The 6508-nt window shown below is 39.4% G+C and overlaps 1 long non-coding RNA gene across 1 annotated transcript; it reads left to right on the plus strand.

The window, feature by feature from the left end:
- The first annotated feature begins 3019 nt into the window (after positions 1-3019).
- Positions 3020-5770, plus strand: LOC130368769 (uncharacterized). Its single transcript, XR_008892565.1, has 3 exons — positions 3020-3142; positions 3721-3868; positions 4030-5770. It is a non-coding gene; the product is annotated as an uncharacterized LOC130368769 (long non-coding RNA).
- The last annotated feature ends 738 nt before the right edge of the window (positions 5771-6508 follow it).

The raw sequence follows: 6508 nt of genomic DNA on the forward strand, positions 1-6508 counted from the left end.
CACAATTGAAATGACTTTTTATCTAAATAAAAAATTTGTTTAATTGAAGCATGGTCTTGAAAAAAGATATTTATTCAAAAAATTCATCTTATTCTATTCTCCTTGAGGTTTGGGCCACTTTTGTATAATACTTTAGAATCCTCTCTTATACCCAAAGTGATTGCCCTTACAACTCGGACAGTAGTTAAAGGGGTTATCCAGGAAAAAACTTTTTTTTATATATATCAACTTGCTCCAGAAAGTTAGACAGATTTGTAAATGACTTCTATTAAAAAATCTTAATCCTTCCTGTACTTATGGGCTGCTGAAGTTGAGTTGTTCTTTTCTGTCTAAGTGCTCTCTGATGATACGTGTCTCGGGAACCGCCCAGTTTAGAAGCAAATCCCCATAGCAAACCTCTTCTACTCTGTGCAGTTCCTGAGACAAGCAGAGATGTCAGCAGAGAGCACTGTTGCCAGACAGAAAACAACAACTCATCTTCAGCAGCTGATAATTATTGAAAGGATTAAGATTTTTTAATAGAAGTAATTTACAAATCTGTTTAACTTTCTGGAGCCAGGTTATATATATATATAAAAAAAGTTTTTTTTCCTGGAATACCCCTTTAATTTTGAGATGCACCAATCCTTTTCTTTTTAGTACATTCCTATACCTGCATAAGTATTATCATTCAGATTTTAACTTCTTTGTTTAATGGGTTAGAACAGAAACCAGACTGACATTAAGAACTCATAAAGAAAGCTCTGCTCTTGCCTCCTAGACATCCCCAGGCTTCTTAGCTAGAAGCAGCTAAATGGGGCTAATTGTATTTCAATTCCCATTTTGTTTCATGGGAAAGTTTGTTACTGTTTCTTTACTTTTGTGCAGTATACATAAGTACAATGTCCAATTTAGTAAATTCAGGCTTATTTATGAGTATTTATGTTATTGGGGTTTTCCTAATCATGTGTAGAATACCCAAATATAATTATGCAATGGATGAATAAAATAGAAGGTATCAAGTTACTTACTTTTACAGTTTTTTTTAGGTATATGACTCTGATAGACTCCAGATGTACATGATCTACTGTGTGAAAATTCATATGAAAAAATATTTAATAAAGACCATCAGAGTAATAGGGTGAATTCTACCAAAGGGTTTCTCTAACCCTCAGTTCATGTGATCTTTAGAACTGACATATTTTCATCTACTATGATCCATACCATACCATAGTTTGCACCAAATTCCTCTTTATGGCTTTTTTCCCCTTCTCCTATCTAGGGAGGTGTTTCTCTTAAATAACTGTATGTTACCACAGTAGAAACCACTTACACACTGAGATCGTAAGTTGAACTGAACAGTTGTACACATAAGCTTAAAAGGGTACTTCGCTGGAAAACATTATTTTTTTTTTAAATCAACTGGTGCGAGAAAAGTCAAACAGATTTGTAAATTACTTATATTTAAAAATCTTAATCCTTCCAGTATTTATCAGCTGCTGTATAATACAGAGGAAGTTCTTTTCTTTTTGAATTTCCTTTCTGTCTGACCACAGTGCTCTCTGCTGACACCTCTGTCCATTTTAGGAACTGTCCAGAGTAGGAGCAAATCCCCATAGTAAACCTCTTCTGCTCTGGACAGTTCCTGATATGGACAGAGGTGTCAGCAGAGAGCACTGTGGTCAGGCAGAAAAGAAATTCATAAAGAAAAGAACTTCCTCTGTAGTATACAGAAGCTGATAAGTACTGGAAAGATTAAGATTTTTTTAATAGAAGTAATTTACAAATCTGTTTAACTTTTTGGCACTAGTTGATTTAAATGTTTTCAGGTGGAGTACCCCTTTAACACCTAGAATATACAGGCTTCTGTCAACACAAACCACTCTGCTGTAAAATATTTAGGATACATTCACATTTTCTGTTTTTGTAATTTTACTTGCTTATAATTCCATATATTTATCCCTAGAGCTTAGTAGTAATTCTCTGGAATAAGAATCTCTGTTAAGCAAAAAAAAAAAGTTTTTTCAAGCCCCATTACCTGCTACATTCAAGTAAGCAGTGCGCAGCAAGATGCTCTTATATAAGAGATTTTAAAATGCTGATGCCAGGAAATGTTTACCTCTTAAAGGACAACTGCAGCGCTAATAAAGTAGCACTCTAATGTCATTAAATATGAAGTTTTGCAACTTAGTAATTGAGTTTAATTACCTTATTTGCACTGTTTCACCGATATGCCACCCCCGTAAGTTCCTCCCTGTTCCCCTTATGCTCATAGCGTCGACCTGCTATTCTTTATGGGGCCGCCATCTTGGTCGAAGCTATGTTACGATTTCCCATGAGCCGCCGGGTGATCCGCTCACTCCCCTGGCCGCTCATCGTTCCAGTCCCTCTCCTCCTACCTTATAACTATTCAACAGCTTGTTATTCGCTCAGCCCTAAATGGCTGTAGGGGTGTTTCAGGGCCGCAGCCTATCTGTATAGGTTGAGAGCGCCTGCACACACAGGACCCCTTCTCTGCATCATGTCAACTGCGTGCTCACAGCTTATACCAGCCTGTAGAATTGGCTTTTATGCTATGTTTTAGGTTATTTGTGTAACCTTTACGCAAATAACGTAGCAGCCGGGCATGTTATGGGGGTTGGTACGTAGATTGCGCAGCCAGCCCGACATTTATGCTTCCTTGCGTAGGGCTGGCTGAGCAATCTATGTACCGACCCCCATAACATCCCCGGTGGCTATGATATTTGCGTAAAGGTTATGCAAATAACGTAAAACATAGCGTAAAAGACAGTTCTACAGGCTGGTATGAGCTGTGATCACGCAGCTGCAGCCGAAGCTCCCCTATTGGTCAGGGCAGAATATGCGGTGAGGATGGGAGAGGGTGATGACATAGGAGGGAGAGAATGGGAGGGGGTGATGAGCTGGGAGGGGAAGGACAGGAGGGGATAACCACAAGGTAAGGAGCTGTGGGCATCACTTTATTATAATTTCCTTGGGGGGGAGGGCAGCAGCTCACAGGAAGCAGGCATAGGTGGTCATGGGAAATGTAGTCTCTATGCCATGGCTGATTACTGCTTCAGGAGGCATTTACCGGAGAACGGCTGAACTGATTTGGACCAATGAGGCATGGTTGGAAAGGTCTTTCAAAGAGCTATTGGATGAGGTAAACTTTTTTTTTTTAAGTACCAGCGCTGCAGATGTCCTTTAAAGCTTACCACTGCTTTACAAGACAGCAGTACAAACTAAACCCCAAGCTTACCTGTCATTAAAAAAACACATATCAAAAGCTTTTATCAGTTGGGGTCTCAGTGTTCAGACTCTGATGAATCAGTAGAACAAAAGGGGAAAGGAACACGTTGCCACAAGCTTCTCTCCCTGTTCGGTGTCAATGTGAACAGGACGGTCATAAAGACTTACAGTATGAGACTGTGATGATCACGTGATACAGAGCCAGGAGGAAATATGTCTATGACAAATCATACTTTTTTTTATATTGTACACTTTAAGTCAAACCTGTCAGGTCGAGCAAAAATGCTCTTTAGGAATAAAAATATAACATCAAGCATTTTTTGTAAACAGATTTTATTGTGGATTATTTTCTTTTTTTTTATTTAACATAAATGTTGCCAGTGATAACAAATATTTCTTTTGACTTATAGCCTGGGCATGCATTTAGTGAACACATCTAAGAAATGTCGCCTTGTTCCTCTTTTGCTGAAGCACTTTTCTTTTTATACACAGACCCTGAAGAATATGGGTGGGGATGAGTGGAATACACAAATCTGGACTGCCCGATGACCTTCTATAACATGATTGTTAGCTTACTGCAGTTAAGAAAGATTTTTATGTCCAGAGACAGAATTATGGTCTGCTGGTCATGCATCACAAGGTAAGCTATGTGATTTATACTTCACTTCATGTTATTTCATGTGTGCCTACCCTGAAAAAAGGAACACCAATAAAGCATGTCGGCCAGGCACTGTCCTTTGCTTAACATTCATTAGGCTAATGAAACCATTGTCTGTGACACCCTGAAATTTTATTTTGCAGCTTTAAAAATACCTTTAAATCTACTGAGAGGTGAGAAGTATCCTGGGAAAATAGTAAAAGAAGCATACAGAAACCTTTCGTATCATCTTCAATCAGGTATTGCTATGTTTTACAATGCACCAAGTGTGACATGGGATGCTACATTGGTGAAACCGGACGGAAACTCAACGAAAGGTGGATCTAAACAGACGTTCCATCAACCGCCATAAAGAAAATGACTACTGCTCCCCAGTTGGACACCATTTTACCCAAACAGGCCACTCCATACATGACCTTACGATCAAGATACTGAGAGGGAATTTCAAAAACACACAAGAGAAAAAGACATTTGAAGCTAAAATTATACAGTTTTATTGATTCCAAAAACTGGGGACTCAATGTGGATTTGAGCTTTTTATCTCATTATCAAAACTTCTTATAACCTTTACTGTACTGGATTCTCTTTTGTATCTCACTTTGTCCTGCTTAATTACAGTCTCTCCCCTTCTCCCTCCTCCCTCCCTCCCCCCTTTTCTGATCCTTATCTATTTAGTCTAAACCATCATCAAAACCAGTGTAAAGGAAGAGTGGTGCAGTTGCCCATAGCAACCAATCAAATAGCTTCTTTCATTTTTAACAAGGCCTGAAAAGTGAAAGAAGCAATCTGATTGGTTGCTATGGGCAACTGGGCAACCTTTACTCTTCACAGGTATTGATAAATATCCCATTATGTTCCTATAGCAGGACAATTTATGGCCCATCTTAGTGTGAATTCTCCACATCTATTGTCTTAACCCCTGCATATTTGTGAGATGTAACCTGTGTCTTCTACTTGTGAGCGTAGATTTGCTTTGGACTTTATAAAGGGAGGATCCCGAAAGCTTGTCTACAAAATTCTGTTAGTGCAATAAAAAAAGATATAACAAGATACTGATTTTTTTTTAGTTTGCATCTGCATCATTGGACTAATATGGCTACTCAAATTTACTACATAATGTTTTTCAACAAATATTTGTCTTAATCATGAACTCAACAGTATATCTATAGCCTTATCCACCTAGATCAATTACATTCTACAGTTTTTCTAACACTATTCTTTAAAACATAACCTTTTTGTCTGCAGTCAAACACATATTGCTGTGGTGTCCCAGCACCAAAGGCGGTCCTGTGGCTTCGGACTTCCTCAGACAGACCTGCGGACAGGTGTTGGGCCCACCGAGGGACTGATTATTGCTTCTGTTGTGTTCCAGAACTTTACCAAAAGTTTAATATAATTTCATAGGTATCATGTTATATGTTATTTCTATATATGTTATTTATATTTGTTTTTAAGAGTGGAGATGTGTAAACCCATGTGACCCTGCCGTCCAATGGGAATTCCTAAATTCTTAGCCATATAGAGTAGTGTGGGGAGGAGTTACCGCAGTCTAGCCCTAGTGCTAAGTCTGAGCAAAAGTGTGGTAAAGGTGTGAGGTGTGTGGAGAAGCTCTAAGGGAAGGCCCAGAACAAATCTATCTTATCCAGTCATTCTGCAAGGATCTCCCGCACAGTGGAAGTTCATGCCCTGGCGGAGAAGGCTACAGAACCTTGACAGAACCCTAGCTACCTGGATCAATCTTCAATCCTTTCTCAAGTCAGTATCAATCTATTGGGTGAAAGCACTACAAGTCCCAGCAAGGCAACAGGGCTCCAATGGGGTTACGCTGCATCCTCTCCAATCTGTCTGTGTGTATTAACATCTGCACCTTGCTCAGTAAAGACAGTTGCCCATAACCTGACATCGGTGTGTTCCTTTACTCCCTGTGTCTGGCCCACTAGAAGCTGTGTCCAACCTCGGACTGTGTATAGGCTAACAGTGCCCTAGCGTCATGAAGTGATAAGGTATTTCCCTACACCACCCGTGGTACCACATGACTAACCCAGGAGGCATGATGAAAGGCATGACCAACAATTCAGGTCCCGACCAACCAGTTTTGAGGGTAATAAGCCGAGGTTCATCATGTTTGTTGGACTTTAGACTATAATTTTGATATCACACCTGTTTTTTTTAGGTGGGGAGAAAGAGAAAACAAATTTGTGGTGTCCCGAAACAGGACCTGGTCTTGTCCCTTTGTCTAGAGTCCCCACAGCCAGAGTCCCTCCATGACAATAGGGCTCTCCCTAACCCATAGTCGCCACATGTAAATGTTATTTAATGTACACATAAATATATATTTAATATGTTATATAGGAATACCTCTGTATAGGACCTTAGAGGTCACATGCCTTTAATTAATTGTATTATGGTTCAAGGACCTTTGGGTCATGTGATACCCAGAGTTCACTGGGTTCATAACTGACAGGTTCTGCTGACCAATAGTGTTGAGCGGCATAGGCCATATTCGAATTCGCGAATATTCGCGAATATATGTACGAATATTCGTAATATTCGCGAATATTCGTAATATTCGTAATGTTCTCGTTTTATTTTCGCATACGCGAATATTCACATATGCGAAAA

This window comes from Hyla sarda, chromosome 4 (genome assembly GCF_029499605.1).
Source record: "Hyla sarda isolate aHylSar1 chromosome 4, aHylSar1.hap1, whole genome shotgun sequence".
Lineage (NCBI taxonomy): Eukaryota > Metazoa > Chordata > Amphibia > Anura > Hylidae > Hyla > Hyla sarda.